The sequence below is a fragment of the Siphateles boraxobius genome, unplaced genomic scaffold, assembly GCF_051911475.1.
Source record: "Siphateles boraxobius isolate OS27281-9 unplaced genomic scaffold, OSU_SipBor_1 31, whole genome shotgun sequence".
Classification (NCBI taxonomy): Eukaryota; Metazoa; Chordata; class Actinopteri; order Cypriniformes; family Leuciscidae; genus Siphateles; species Siphateles boraxobius.
Window position 1 is genome coordinate 15,812,403 of NW_027508931.1, and position 17,256 is coordinate 15,829,658.

At 36.9% G+C, this 17,256-nt stretch overlaps 1 long non-coding RNA gene across 1 annotated transcript in view; it reads right to left on the bottom strand.

Moving 5' to 3' along the window:
- Positions 1-890: 890 nt before the first annotated feature.
- The window catches only part of LOC143696964 (uncharacterized), a 466,435-nt gene continuing 450,069 nt past the window's right edge, over positions 891-17,256 (bottom strand). Inside the window, exon 3 of the long non-coding RNA XR_013186103.1 lies at positions 891-929. This is a non-coding gene — a long non-coding RNA (uncharacterized LOC143696964). The remainder of the gene's footprint in view (positions 930-17,256) is intronic.

The window sequence follows — 17,256 nt, forward strand, 5'->3', positions numbered from 1 at the left end:
TTCTAACTAATCTATCTATCTTTCTTTATTTCTTTCTTACTAATCTTTCTTTCTTTCTAACTAATCTTTCCTTTTTCTAACAAATCAATCTTTCTTTCTAACTAATCTTTATTTATTTCTAACTTATCTTTCTTTCTTTCTAACTAATCTATCTATCTTTCTTTGTTTCTAACTAATCTTTCTTTCTTTCTAACTAATCCATCTTTCTTTCTTTCTTTCTTTCTAACTAATCCATCTTTCTTTCTAACTAATCCATCTTTCTTTCTTTCTAACTAATCTTTCTTTCTTTGTTTCTAACTAATCTTTCTTTCTTTCTAACTAATCGATCTTTCTTTCTAACTAATCTATCTTTCTTTCTTTCTAACTAATCTATCTTTCTTTCTTCCTAACTAATCCATCTTTCTTTCTAACAAATCCATCTTTCTTTCTAACTAATCTTTCTTTCTTTCTTTCTAACTAATCTATCTATCTTTCTTTGTTTCTAACTAATCTTTCTTTCTTTCTAACTAATCTATCTTTCTTTCTAACTAATCTATCTTTCTTTCTTTCTTTCTAACTAATCTATCTTTCTAACTAATCTATCTATCTTTCTTTCTTTCTAACTAATCTTTATTTTTTTCTAGCAAAACAATCTTTCTTTCTAACTAATCTTTATTTCTTTCTAACTGATCTTTCTTTCTTTCTAACTAATCTATCTATCTTTCTTTGTTTCTAACTAATCTTTCTTTCTTTCTAACTAATCTATCTTTCTTTCTAATTAAACTTTCTTTCTTTCTAACTAATCTATCTTTCTTTCTTTCTAACTAACCTATCTTTCTTTCTTACTAATCTATCTATCTTTCTTTCTTTCTAACTAATCTTTCTTTCTTTCTAACTAATCCATCTTTCTTTCTAACTAATCCATCTTTCTTTCTAACTAATCCATCTTTCTTTCTTTCTAACTAATCTTTCTTTTTTTCTAACAAATCCATCTTTCTTTCTAACTAATCTTTCTTTCTTTCTAACTAATCTATCTATTTTTATTTCTTTTTAACTAATCTATCCTTCTTTCTAACTAATCTATCGTTCTTTCTTTCTTTCTAACTAATCTATCGTTCTTTCTTTCTAACTAATCTATCGTTCTTTCTTTCTAACTAATCTTTCTTTCTAACTAATCATCTTTCTTTATTTCTAACTAATCCATCTTTCTTTCTTTCTAACTAATCTATCTTTCTTTTTAACTAATCTATCTATCATTCTTTCTTTCTAACTAATCTATCGTTCTTTCTTTCTAACTAATCTATCGTTCTTTCTTTCTAACTAATCATCTTTCTTTATTTCTAACTAATCCATCTTTCTTTCTTTCTAACTAATCTATCTTTCGTTTTCTAACTAATCTATCTTTCTTTCTAACTAATCTTTTTTTCTTCCTAACTTTTCTTTCTTTCTTTCTTTCTTTCTAACTAATCCATCTTTCTTTCTTTCTTTCTTTCTAACTAACTAATCTTTCTTTCTAACTAATCCATCTTTCTTTCTTTCTAACAAATCCATCTTTCTTTCTAACTAATCCTTTCTTTCTTTCTAACTAATCTTTCTTTCTTTCTAACAAATCTATCTTTCTTTCTTTCTAACTAATCTTTCTTTCTTTCTAATCTATGTATCTTTCTTTCTTTCAAACTAATTTTTCTTTCTTTCTAATCTATCTATCTTTCTTTCTTTCTAACTAATCTTTCTTTCTTTCTAATCTATCTATCTTTCTTTCTTTCTAACTAATCTTTCTTTCTTTCTAACTAATCTATCTTTCTAACTAATCTATCTTTAACTATTCTATCCATCTTTTTTCTAACTAATCTATCTATCTTTCTTTCTAAATAATCTATCTATCTTTCTTTCTTTCTAACTAATCCATCTTTCTTTCTTTCTAACTAATCTATCTATCTTTCTTTCTAACTAATCTAACTATATTTCTTTCTAACTGATCTATCTATCCATCTTTCTTTCTAACTAATCTATCTATCTTTCTTTCTAACTAATCTATCCTTCTTTCTTTCTAACTAATCTATCGTTCTTTCTAACTAATCTATCGTTCTTTCTTTCTAACTAATCTATCGTTCTTTCTTTCTAACTAATCTATCTATCTTTCTTTCTAACTAATCTATCTATCTTTATTTCTAACTAATCTATCTTTCTTTATTTCTAATTAATCTATCTATCTTTCTTTCTAACTAATCTATCTTTTTTCTTTCTAACTAATCTCTTCCTTTCTTTCTAACTAATCTCTTTTTTCTAACTAATCTGTCTTTCTTTCCTTCTTTCTAACTAATCTGTCTTTCTTTCTTTCTTTCTTTCTCACTATTCTATCTTTCTTTCATTCTAACAAATCTATCTTTCTTTCTTTCTAACTAATTTTTTTTCTTTCTTTCTAATTAATCTATATTTTTTCTTTCTAACTAATCTGTCTTTCTTTCATTCTAACAAATCTATCTTTCTAACTAATCTATATTTTTTCTTTCTAACTAATCTATCTATCTTTCTAACTAATCTATCTTTTTTCTTTCTAACTAATCTATCTATCTTTCTTTATTTCTTTCTTACTAATCTTTCTTTCTTTCTAACTAATCTATCTATCTTTATTTCTTTCTTACTAATCTTTTTTTCTTTCTAACTAATGTATCTATCTTTGTTTCTAACTAATCTATCGTTCTTTCTTTCTTTCTAACTAATCTATCTATCTTTCTTTCTAACTAATCTATCTGTCTATCTTTCTTTCTAACTAATCTATCTTTCTTTCTTTCTAACTAATCTATCTTTCTTTCTAACTAATCTATCTTTTTTCTTTCTAACTAATCTCTTTCTTTCTTTCTAACTAATCTGTCTTTCTTTCTTTCTCACTAATCTATCTTTTTTTCATTCTAACAAATCTATCTTTCTTTCTTTCTAACTAATCTTTCTTTCTTTCTAACTAATCTATCTTTTTTCTTTCTAACTAATCTGTCTTTCTTTCATTCTAACAAATATATCTATCTTTCTTTCTAACTAATCTATCTTTCTTTCTTTCTAATTAATCTTTCTTTCTTTCTAACTAATCTATATTTTTCTTTCTAACTAATCTATCTATCTTTCTAACTAATCTATCTTTTTTCTTTCTTACTAATCTATCTTTCTTTATTTCTTTCTTACTAATCTTTCTTTCTTTCTAACTAATCTTTCTTTCTTTCTAACTAATCTATCTATCTTTCTTTCTAACTAATCTATCTTTCTTTCTTTCTAACTAATCTTTCTTTCTTTCTAAGTAATAATTATTTCTTTCTAACTAATCTACCTTTCTTTCTTTCTAACTAATCTATCTATCTTTCTTTCTTTCTAACAAATCCATCTTTCTTTCTAAATAATCCTTTCTTTCTTTCTAACTAATCCTTTCTTTCTTTCTAACAAATCCATCTTTCTTTCTAACTAATTCTTTTTATCTTTCTAACTAATCCTTTCTTTCTTTCTAACTAATCTATTTTTCTTTCTATCTAACTAATCAATCTTTCTTTCTTTCTTTCTTTCTTCCTTTCTAACTAATCTATCTTTTTTCTTTCTAAACTAATCTTTCTTACTAATCTATCTTTCTTTCTTAACTACTCTCTTTCTTTCTTTCTTTCTTTCTATCTTTGTTTCTTACTGATCTTTCTTTCAAATCGATCTTTCTGTCTTTCTAACTAATCTTTCTTTCTATCTATCTTTCTTTCTAACTAATCTTTCTTTCTATCTATCTTTCTAACTAATCTTTCTTTCTAATCTATCTTTCTTTCTTTCTAACTAATCTTTCTTTCTTTCTTTCTTTCTAACTAATCTTTCTTTCATTGAAACTAATCTTTCTATCTATCTATTATTTATCTATCTTTCTACCTAATCTTTCCTTTCTAACCAATCATTTTCTTTCTTTCTAACTATTCTTTCTTTCTAACTAATCCATCTATCAAACTTCAAACTACTTTAAACTTCAAACTACTTTAAACTTATTCAAACTCTCTGGTCCGGCTTTCTCAAGCCAACTTAAAGTTTGTCTCATTAAACTTTTTTTTCTAGTTACATATTAAAGCACAATATTTTAGACAACTTTTTACCAAAATATATATCTATATAATCTTTCTGTCTCCAAAAATCATCATTTGCCTCCTGTGAAATCTCTCCTGCTGTGACAGATGCCATAGCGCCTGTCACCAAATGTTGACTGTTTGTCCGAGTGAGTGGAGGGGGCGTGGCTTAGCCACAGGTCAATTGCGTGAGTGTTGACAGACCTGCCAGGAAATTAGCAAGAATCGCAAAAATACTGTAGATGGCATTGAATAGCTTTCATGTTTAACCTGTGTGAGTAAACTTGCAGACAGCTTTAAGAGTTAGAGTTGTTCCACTCAATGTTAATGGCTTCAAACAGTTCATGAGTAGTTGAAAAAATGTCACCCTGTTAGTTTAGGTTTAATGTGAGACCAAATATTCACTATAGGGACTTCAAATCTGGACAAATAGTGATATCTGATGGGTGAGATAACTACTGAGTGAGCCACGCCCTAAGCAGGGGGTTTGTACTTTGCAAGTGTTCAATAAAGTAAAGTTATGCTAGGCTGTGTGATCGCTGTCTCGGCTCATTCACGAACACAACATGGTGTCAGAAGCGGCTAGAACAGTCTCTAACCACCGATAAACTGTTGAATAAGCCCATAAGCACCGCTGGAGGAGAAACGCTGCAGTAGGGCCGTAGTGTATGCCGTTTCCAATGAAAAAAAAAATAAGGAAAGACTGCAAGCGGATCAGCACATGCTTAACCACCGCATCATAAGTTAAGAGTATGGTATGGGGTATGGTTGCCAGGCAAGCGGGGTGCAGGCAGAGAGGCCCACAGAAGCGTATGATGATTCATAAAAGTTGAATAAAGTGCTTAAGTTTAAAAATAGCTTTAAGAAGAAACATAAAAATAAATTAAAAACTAATAATAAAAATCTACAAAGCAATGGAGGAATCACCAGCACCCACAACTTCATTTCAAATCCATTCGATTTTACAAAGCCAAACGACTTTGGAAGATGGCTCAGACGATTTGAAAGGTTCAGAGTTGCAAGTGTAAAGGGATTTACAGTTAGGACCCAAGGACCAGATGTTTGAATGAAGACCCGGAGTCAGAATTATAATAAATTAAAGAAAAGATTTACTGAAGATAGTTTGCAGTTTCATCAGCAGAAGTCAGCTTCAAGACTCACACAGGAGTTTGTAGGCCGCCCCGCTTAAAGTTACAAAGATCACAGCAGTTATACCATTTCCAAGGTCTAAGCTACGTCATTGCTAACAGGTTGAATGATTCTCATTGGCTAAGAAATAGATAAACACAGTAATTTTCCATACATATACAGATAGACTGAAGCATATCTCCATTGATAATGCAGCTGACACTCAGACCCTGAAGTTAGGCTAGTCATGACCTTCCAGGTCGCAGATTTGGGTAACTGGGCACCAGCATGTCCAGAACAACAGCTCAGTCAATCTCCAATAAGTCCAGTGGTTCCTTAACCTGTAACCAAAAAGGCTAACACACACACCGACACACAGCTTTTCCAAGGTTGGATTTGGCCAGGCTCTAACTATAAACAGGAGAGTTCTCTCAAAACATCAAGATAATGCATTCTTTCTCTCAAGGATAGCTAAACTTTAGTCTAATGGCAAAGTAAGGCTTTAACAAAGAAATGGTCCCTTAAACTATTGGCTTCAATGACCCCTATATTTTTTAACACGTTGAAGACCTTTCTCAAACACAAAACAAGTCCATATTTTATTTCTGGAAGCTGGGCTAAATAAGCAAGCACTGTTACTGCATTCAGATATTAAATACAGACATTAAATAATACATGAAAAGAATATTTCAGTAATCACACTGGTAACTTCTATAACAATGAAGAATCTCCAGAGAAGTCATTCAACTCATTTTATATTTAGAAGGAAACATATCGATTAATACCTTGATTATAATCACTCATTATATATACATTGAAGCAGGAGTGGATTCCAATCCACCCCCTTCACAAGTAGCCTTGCACAAGCATCATATTTGCACCAAGTTAACACACTGATTTATTGCATGGGAGACAAAGCTGATGACATTTTGTGTGGATTAGCCATGACTACAGAAGAGCGTGGATATTATGAAACTTTGCAGAATAAATTCAAGGAATACTTCACTGGCAAAATAAATGTGATCTATGAGAGAGCAAAGTTTAACTCCAGGAAACAAGAGCCAGATGTACCAGTTAATGATTTTATCACTGAACTGTATTCATTGTCGGAACATTGTGCTTTTGGAACTATTAGAGACCGAATTGCAGAATTGTCGGATTAAAAGACATCAAACTGTCAGAGCGCCTTCAATTACATGCAAACCTAACTTTGGAGAAAGCCATAACTGTGGCCAGGCAAAGCGAAGCAGTGAGAAAACAGCAGGCAGAACTTAGGCAGGAAGAAGACGAGACCTAAAGCTAGACTCTGTACACAAAGAGATGTACAGGCAGGATTCAACCAAAAAGCCAAAGTCAGGAAAGGGTGGGAATTGGCCAAATTTCCAGAAAGACCATAAAGAGAAACCATCGAAATCAAGCTGCATGAGATGTGGAAAATCACCATACCATGTGTGACCTATAAAACTTTGACCAGATCTAGGCATAAAGGTTTGGGACTACGCCACCTGGTGCCTCTCACACCAAGATATACTTTACACGTTAACTGCTGAATACCTAATCTAAGGCAAGCAGGTTAATAGAAATACACCCAAGATGAATTAGACAGAGGCGTGTACAGTACAAAAAATAACAATACTTTATTAATCAATAATATATTTAAAAGAGCCACCCCGTCATAACAGAGGCACAGTAGATACAAACGAAAAGGCTTGGCCTAAAGGGAAAGACCAGGGCTGGTATCGGCTGCTACCAGGGACAATAAAATTAGCAAGATAAGAAAATACTGATTCGCTGTCGAGGTAGGTTACCTGTCCGAGATAAGCGTTAAGTTCACCAACCGTGCTCTGAACTCTGGTGCCTACAGTCAAATGCATACACACACACACACACACACACACACACACAAGTGATTCAATCAATATTGTGAGGTGCAGTTTACCAATACAATACACGGTGCAGTGCGCAAAGATGGACTCAGGAACCTCTCCAGTGAGCAGCTACCCTAGTACTCTGGAGGAGGGGGACAGGGACGAAAAGGTTGTTATCACTAGCAAGATGGATAGAATATACAGCTGGGCAAAATCTTAACGGGGCTATGTAAACTACTGGAACAGCCAATACAACTTCAGTCGGACGGGGCAGTAGGCGGAAGCCAAGGCAACATAACCAAACAAAAGAAAAAAAGAAAATATAAAGAAAGGCTAAACTATCAATACACTTAATTTAGGCAAGGCAAAGCAGCAAGAGCAATCTACCTGGAGACACAAAATCATTTAAAATTAGTGCTTGATATACACATGCACAGATCATAGTCACGTAGGATAACAAACATTCTATTCTCTTTTTTTTACCTCAATGCGACATACAAAATGACACCGTAGAAAAACTGCCCTTGCGTCAGTCTTCACAATCCTACATAACAGTCATTACACACAACATATTCATTAAATACATTTCTATTAAGGGTTAATGATTAACACAGCCATGCATTACGTCAGGACACGCAATCAGACTCATTTTGCATGTGTTGAAGGCTATTGGTCCTAACACACTGGTTCTACCCGTAACACAATGACCATTTACCTTTTAGATGTTGCGTCTTAATTGCGGTACAGCTACCCGGCAGTGCCTTGCCCAAGACCCATGTGCAAATATGCTCATTAAAATGCATATCACGTCCCAACAATGACATCCACGTTAAAACTCAAAATAAAATGCACAAAATACCTTCGGTAGTACATCACACGACAACCCGGAAGCGTCTGGCAATCAGTATGACACCTATTTTCCAATGACCCAGTATTAGATAAACAATACTAAATACTCAGCTTGCTACATCATATAAACATTTACACATACCTTGGTTGCACGAGGGAACCACGTATACAAACAGTAACAAGACTGTAGACTTATTTAAACACCAGGGAATCTCTCTTAGCCCGACAGTGAAAACTGTTTTATAGAGACTTGCCTGGCCACCAATGAATTGTTAGCCACTCAGCAGCTAGCTGGGCACCATGACGTCAGGGGGCTATGTAGCTGTAGAGGGACAAACTTCACCCAGACAGTGACTACTCTGCCGGTTACACATGTAAAGGATGTCTGCCCAGCCAAAGAGGCTGCCTGTCATCAGTGCAATAGGACAGGGCACTATATGAGCCAATGTCATTCAAAGACTGTGCTTCATGAGGTTAAAGATGACTGTGATTCAGATGAAGGGCAAGCATTCCTCGGAGCTGTAGATTGAAATACTCAAGGCTGGTGCACAACTGTTCAGATCTTGGAGCAACCGGTGAAAATGAAAATGGACACTGGGGCAGACGTTACAGCAATACCTGAATCCATCTTTGTGCTGCTGGCCTCAAATAAAAACACATGCCTTAAGAAAACGTGCAGACCTTAAGAAAACGCGCAAAGTACTGATGGGACCAGGAAAGAATGTCTTGGATGTGAAAGGAGTATTTTCTACCACCATCTCAAAAAATGAGAATAATATAGAGGAATACTTCTATGTGGTCAAAAATCTCTACACAACACTTCTGGGCAGACATGCCATTGAAAAGCTTAACCTTATCACAAGACTGGATAACATCACAGAATGCCAGTGGCAAGAGAAATATCCAGAACTTTTCACAGGCTTAGGTGAGCTGAAAGAGAAATACTGTATTAAGTTACAGCCCAATGCAACACCTTATTCTGTAAATGTAGCCAAATGGATCCCAGTGCCCTTAATGGAGAAAGTCAAAGAAGAGTTATCCAGGATGGTGAAGCAGGACATCATCAAGAAAGTCTAATGACCTAGTGACTGTTGTTCTGGTATTGTTCTACATTTACATTTAGCTGACACTTTTATCCAAAGCGACTTACAATTGCTATATATGTCAGAGGTTGCACGCCTCTGGAGCAACTAGGGGTTAAGTGTCTTGCTCAGGGACACAATGGTGTCTCACAGTGGATTCGAATCCGGGTCTCTCACACCAAAGGCATGTGTCTTATCCACTGCGCCATCACCACCCCAAAAATATTCATTTAGCTGACGCTTTTATCCAAAGCGACTTACAATTGCTATATATGTCAGAGGTCGCACGCCTCTGGAGCAACTAGGGGTTAAGTGTCTTGCTCAGGGACACATTGGTGTCTCACAGTGGATTAGAACCCGGGTCTCTCACACCAAAGGCATGTGTCTTATCCACTGCGCCATCACCACCCCACTGCGCCATGTTCTGGTTCTTAAGCCTGATCACACAGTGAGAATTTGTGTTGACCTGACTAAATTAAACAGTCCTGTTAGACGAGATAAATTTATTTTGCCCTCAGTAGACCACACACTAGGCCAGGAAAAATCTTCACCATATTAGATACAAATTTTGGATTTTGGCAGATCCGTTTGGCTGAAGACTCAAGAATTGACTACCTTCATTACGCCATTTTGGGCACTATTCTTTTAAGAGACTTCCATTTGGGATTTCCAGTACTCCAAAAGACTGAAGTCAAGTTCCTAGGCCACAAGCTGTCCTCAGCTGGATTCGACCCCGACAAACTGGCTGCGGTTCAAAATATGCATGAGCCTAACAATGTGTCTGAGGTACGCAGCTTTCTTGGAATGATGAACCAATTGGGGAAGTTCATTCCAGACCTGGCCGAGAAAACAAAGCCCTTGCGAGACCTCCTCTCACAAAGAAGTCTGTGGTCCTGGGACACACCACAGCTGGAGTCATTCACATTGAAATTTGAAATTTATTTGAAGGATAGCCCCTTGAGATGTAACATCTCGTTTTCGAGGGGGTCCTAAAAACAAATGTAAATACAAACAACATTTTGCATTATATCCCATTCTTACCAACATTTACAAACATGTACAAACATTAGCTCCATAACTATCTCCTCACATACAAGCCTTCTAAGTACATAGATACAATAAGTATACAGTTATCACACATGCGTTATGAAAATAATGAAGTTCACGTGATGATTGAAAATAGTTATACTCGAAAGCAGGAATATTTGTTCTGCAAATGATCATTTAGTAATAACTTAAAAAACTTAAACAAAGTAGTGGATCTAATTACCCTTGGTAAACTGTTCCAATCTGAAGGAGCTTTAAATTTGAATGCCCGACGACCTACTTCTTTATTAAAATTAACGTGAAAAAATAGTTGATCAGTGTGCCTTAAGTTATATGAAGAGTGAAAAGGAATTAGATATTTTTTTAGATACATAGGATAATTGAAGTAATAAAATTTAAAAATAAATTGAAACCAGTGATAATGCCTTCTTGAATTTAAAGATAGCCAGTTTAATAATTCGTAAATTTGACAATGGTGCGTTTTGTATGGACACCTCAGTACAAATCTACATAAATTATTATAAAGAGGGCGAAGATTTGTATCGGAGGTGTTTTGGTAGATTATATCGGCATAGTCAAGGATTGGAAGTATTAACTGAATAATAATTATTTTTCTAACCGGACGAGTAAAGCAATTAATAGAGAGATAAAGCATTTTGAGTCGATATGATATTTTCTTGATAACTAAATCAATATGTGATCTAAATGACAGTTGTGAATCAAGCAGAAGACCTAGATATTTAAATTCATCAACTTTTAGCACTGGGGTTCCATCAATGAACTTAATTAAGTAGTCAGTTGGTGGTAAGATTTGTTTTGTATTAAACAACATAGAATAAGACTTCTTTTTATTTAGCAAAAGTTTGTTATTACTAAACCAATTTTGAACTACGTCAAAATCAGACTGGATTGATTTCTGAATATAAAAGATGTCCGAGCTAGAAAAGTAAATTACAGTGTCATCTGCGTATAACTGAATTTGACAATTAGAACAAACTTGTGGAAGGTTATTTATGAAAACAGAAAACAATAACGGTCCAAGAGGTGAGCTCTGAGGTACTCCTCTGTCAATAGTTTCAAAATCCGAACAACTTCCCTGATACAAAACACATTGTTGTCTATGATGTAAGTATGAATTAAACCAAAGTAAAGAAGATCTTGAAAGGCCAATATCACCTTTGGTGAAAAATTGATTAAATGCATCAGCAATTTCGAAGTAATCATTGATAGTTTCATTATTTATTCGAATGAAGTTAGATTGTTTTTTTGATGAGAAATTAGTTAAGTTATTAATTCTGTCCCAAAATACTTTGGGATTGTTATAATCTGTCGCTAGGTAATCCTTAAAATAGTTTGCTTTTGCATTTCGCGTTTTTGTTGTGCATACATTCCTCAACTTTTTATAAGTATCCCATTCTGTAGAATCCTTTGTTGAGCGGTATTTTCTCCAAGCTCTATCTCTATCTTTGAAAAGATTTATTAAATCAGCATTTATCCAAGGCAAATGTCTTCCCTTAACTTTAATTATTTTCCAAGGTGCCTGTTTATCAATAATTTTGGTAACTTCGAAATAAAAATAGTTCCAAGCATCTTCAACAAATGGGATTAAATGAAATCTATCCCAATTAATGTTATTCATGTCTTGGATAAAGTGTTCAGAATTAATATTTTTTGATTGTTTGACACTAATTAATTTTTGAGGTAGTCGAGGTATAGTTATTTTTTTTTATATTCCACCGGACGCTAATGCTAAGCTAGCGCTTGCACAGGTTTACAACAGCATAAATAACAGCTTGGTAGCGCACCCGGACAGTGTTTTTGTCGCCGCTGGGGATTTTAATCATACTGACCTAAAAACTGTTCTTCACAAATTCCATCGCAATGTGAAATGTGCTACTAGGGGAGATAAAACGCTGGACCAGGTGTACACTAATGTAGCAGAAGCATACAGGGCCCAGGCCTATCCCCACCTGGGTCTGTCAGACCATCTCTCCCTGCTGTTACACTGACGGTACACACCCAAGATCAAGAGCGCTGGGATTATAACCAAGACCGTGAGAAGGTTCCCAGATGATGCCATCCCTATGTTACGGGATTGTTTCCACCACACAGATTGGGATGTTTTCAAGGGGCAGGGCACGGTTACCCGTGATTCATTGGATGAATATACCACCACTGTCCTGTGTTACATTAACTTCTGTGTGGATAATGTTACGTCTTGGAGACATTTCCGTGTGTATCTGAACAGAAAACCTTGGATTACACACGAAGTTGAACAACTGATCCGAACTAGGAATAGAGCCCTGGGTTCAAAAGACCATGAGGTATACAGCAGAGCCAGGGCTGCATTAAGGAAAGGAATCAACACTGCCAAACAACAACATCGGAGGCGTATTGAAGCCTGTTTTAATAACTCAGCAAACCCCAGGCAGGTATGGGAAGGCATCAGGGCCATCACGGATTATAAGAGCAAATCAACATCTCCCTCAGCTGATTCCATCTTAGCAGAGGATTTTAACTTCTTTTATGCTCGTTATGACAGGGACAACACTGATCCTGTGTCGCCCCCCCTCCCGTCTACTGATTATGCCCCAGTTCTGAGGAGTCATGAGGTAAGACGGGTCCTCTGCGGCATTAACACCAGGAAGGCAGCCGGACCGGACGGTGTGTTGGGCCGAGTGCTGAGAGACTGTGCTGCGGAGCTAACTGACGTTTTTACCGTCATTTATAATATATCACTGTCCACTTCATGGGTTCCTGCGTGCTTTAAGGCAGCTACAATAGTCCCAGTCCCTAAGCAGTCAAATGCCACTCATCTAAATGATTATAGACCGGTGGCACTCACCTCCATTCCTGCCAAGTGTCTTGAGAGGCTGGTCTCCACTTATATCAAAAGCGCAATACCATCATCACTTGATCCACACCAATTTGCATATAGACGGAACCGTTTGACTGAGGATGCCATCGCCATCGTGCTCCACACGTTATTGGAACATCTCGAGCACAAGAACACCTACGCGAGACTCCTCTTTGTCGACTTTAGCTCGGCCTTTAATACAATCCGGCCGTTCAAACTCCGAGCAAAACTGCAACACCTTGGCTTCAACAACTCGCTGTGCAATTGGATTGTGGACTTTCTGACAAATCGAACACAGAGTGTTAGAGTAGGCAAGCACATGTCCTCCACCCTATCAATCAACACCGGGGCCCCCCAAGGGTGTGTGCTTAGCCCCTTGCTCTACACTCTATTTACACATGACTGCTCTGCTTCTCTCTGCTCCAATCTCATTGTTAAATTTGCCGACGACTCAACAGTGCTCGGACTAATTAACAACAACAATGAGGCGGATTACCGAACCGAAGTGCAACATCTAGCGTCATGGTGTGTCAAAAATAACCTGTCTTTGAACATCAAAAAGACTAAGGAGATTATTGTGGACTTCCACAAAAGCAGACCCAATCACTCTCCTCTCTGTATTGGAAATGAAGTGGTAGAGAGGGTGCCATATTTTAAATTTTTGGGAGTATCTGTGACTGATGACCTGTCCTAGGGAATCAACATCACCTCTGTGATAGGGAAGGCCCAGCAACACCTCTACTATCTGAGGCAACTGAGGAGCGCCAGGATTCCTAAACAGCTGATGGTCAACTATTACAACTGTGCCATCAGCAGTGTTTTGACGTATGGCTTCTTAGTGTGGTATTCCAGCTGCACTAAAGCCCATCAGCAAGCACTCCAACGAGTGGTAAATGCAGCGGGTAAAATCATTGGGACCACTCTTCCAGAGATCAGCAACATCTATGATACCCGCTGTCTGAAGAGAGTGCATAGCATCTTACTGGACCGGCATCACCCGGCCCATCATTTGTTCCACCTGCTGCCTTCAGGGAGAAGGTACAGGTCTATTGGTGCCAGTAAAACCAGGCTGGCTAACAGCCTGTACCCTTACGCAGTGAGGCTGCTTAATTCTGCTTAATGATGCCCTTCCTTACCCTCCCCCCCAAGGACAGTAAACTATATCTCATTGTGGAACAGCTGTGAACAGGACGTTGCATTGTTGCATTAACCACATCCATCCTGCTTAACGATGGTTAATGATGCCCCCCCCCCCCCCCTCCCTCATACCTCTCTGTGAAATAACTATGAACTGGACTTTGCATTGTTGCATTAATCACATCCATATCCAACTCTGATTATCATACTCATCATACTTTTTGTCCTGGTTGTCTTTTTGTTTTGTAAAGCCTCTTGCTGCTATTAAGAGTGAATGTCACTGGTTCTGTGCTTTAAACAACTATATACTTCGATGTGCCATGTTTACACAGGGGTATTTATTACTTATTTTGTTAGTGCACTCTAAGACACCATGTACGGTTGTTGTATGCTTCAAACACAATTTCGTTGTTGTTCTCTGGACGACAATGACAATAAACGTGAAATGATATATTGAGCCAGGTCTCGGAAAGTGTAATTACATTAGGTTTATTATAAGTAAGCCAGGCTCTTAATAGGTCAATCTTAGGTAGTAAACTTCTAATATTCAGATGAATGATATACATACCTTTACTGAAGTTCATAGTACAGTCTTAACATGATAGTAGGCAAACAGTCCGACAGACAAAGCATAACAGTAATAGGGACTAGCAGTAGAAAGGTAGACAAGAGAGCTTACACACTCATACAAAAATACATTTACGAGGATAGCGCAGAGACGGCAGAATCAATTCACCGCCAGATTACTAACAAACTGAAAGAGAATGGCCTAAGACTGGAAATGATCTCTGCTTACACTGCTGATAACGCTAGTGTGAATTATGGAAAGTTCAAATCAGTTTAACAGAAGCTGAAGCAGATAATGCTGACATTATCAAGGCTAATTGTATGGCTCATGTCGTGCATAATTGTGCAAAATATGCAGGAGACAAACTAGACATAGACATCGAATGTACAACTAACAAGATTTACAGTCACTTCTCATCATCTGCAAAGCGCACTGAAGAACTGAAATCATTGTTTGAATTTGTGGATCAAGACTATCATGTTGTACTGAGGCATGTACCAACAAGATGGCTAAGTATATTGCCTGCTGTCGCAAGGCTTAATGTCAGCTGGCCAGCAGTGAAGGCCTACTTTCTGTCATTAGGAGAGGAACACAGTCCAAAGGTGCAATGGAAGCTTTTTAAAAAGGATCAACACGTTGATGGGCTCCCTGTTCAGTTACAGGCCTATCTGTCCTTCCTCCATAATGCACTGAAGATATTCCATGATGTTATACTGCTGTTGGAGGGAGACAATATAACTGTCTGTGAGTTATATGACATTCTCTCCACTCTTCAGAGAAAGCTCCAGCAGCGGCAGACAGACTCCTTTTGATTGAAACTAGTGCACTTCTCCAAAGGTTTCTAGACTGTGAAGCAACAGCAATCAAGCAGGACTTCTCTAATTTCTACAGTACTTCACTCAGCTACCTTGACAAATGGAATGACTTCTCAGACAGCAACTTTCAGAAGCATGTGGCATTGTTAGGACTTAAGAGTGAATTCACATTCTCTCATCTCTGTGATGTGATGTGGTGGAGATAAACTAAACATGGATGAACTCTATGAAGAATACTGTGTGTTTTGCCAATTTAATTTTGCCACGCCAGCAGGAGGTTGTAAAGAGAACAGTTCCTGTTGTGGAGAAGTGGTCAACTTTGCTCCAAGGCACAAACACACCAAATTTGACTGTACTTGTATTCTTTCTCTTTAGCATCCCTGTGACAAATCCACATGTGGAAAGAGTGTTTTCACTGATGACTGCAGCATGGACTGACCAACGAAACCGGTGCTCTGTGGATCTTATCAAGAGTGAGATTCAAGTCAAAAGCAACTTTGGATAAAGCTGCACAGAGTTCTACAGCTATGCATTGAAAGAGAAAACTCTCCTGGATGCAGTACGTACAGACAAAAAGTATAAATTCAAGAAGAAGAACAATTAAGGTAAAATGAACATTCGTTGTGTAAAATTTAGAATATATATTTGTGGTCCTCTTGTTGGTTATTATTTGGTTGGTTTGCTGCTACCCATGTGTTTCAGAAAAGTGCTATCCATGGTGCTGGGGAATGCTGTTGACCTGCTACCATCTGGATTGTGTTGACACATGGTCAACGCTTGGAGGGAGATTTTGTTCTTTTTTTATCCCATATAGCCATTCTTATCAAAAAAGATTTTGGTTTACCTTATTTGCACAGAAATAGTTAAACTTTCTATAGGCAAGCCCTAAATATTTTGCACTGTATAGGCTAGGCCTTATATTTTGTTGAACTTAAATAGGCTAGGCCTAATATTTTTGTGTCTTGTATTTTAAGGTGAATTTGATTCACTGAGAGCATTTTTTTTAGTTTCGTAATGCCTGGTCCTTTGGACTGTTGACTAATTTGATTGTCCCAATAAAGAGAGATGCTGCAAAATTAGTGTTTTGTATTTTATAGGCCTAGGCCTATGCCTTAAGCTGTAGAAACTTTGGGTGATATTTTGGGTCAGGTAGTGTCTTAATCTTTTAGTTGGTGGGTTTAAAAAATGTTTCTTGGTAAATTATATAGACAATATACCTTAAGTTTAAAGTTATTATGTCTGTCCCACATTGTCCCACTTTACCATGCTACTTGTCCTACATTTTGTCTGACTGGAGGTGGTCACCCTACTCCAGACACACTGTCAAGAATGCCCAGTATGGTTGATATAATGGTTGATGACTCAACTCTCAAAAGTTTCCCTGCCTCAAAGAGCTGCCTAGATAACATTCAACAGGAGTTAAAGAAAGACCCTGTATGCAGCCAAGTAATGAAGTTCCATGAGCATGGATGGCTGAGAACTGTGCAGGCCAGTGACAAATTCAGACCTTACTGGATGGAAAGAGACATGTTTTCCATCCTCGACGGACTGTTTCTACATGGGACAAGGTTGATAATCCCTGCCTCACTCCAAAGTTCAGTTCTCCTCCACATTCATCAGGCACATCAAGGAATAGAAAAATGTCGCCACAGGGCAAGACAGTCTGTGTGATGGCCCGGTCTGAGTTCACAACTGCGAACTATGGTGCAACATTGTGATGAGTGTAGAAAGGCTTCCATGACAGTTGTAGAGCTGCTACAACCTATAGACTTTCCACCATATCCATGGCAGAGAGCAGCTACAGACCTGTTCGAACTAAAGGGACAAAAGTACCTTTTAACTGT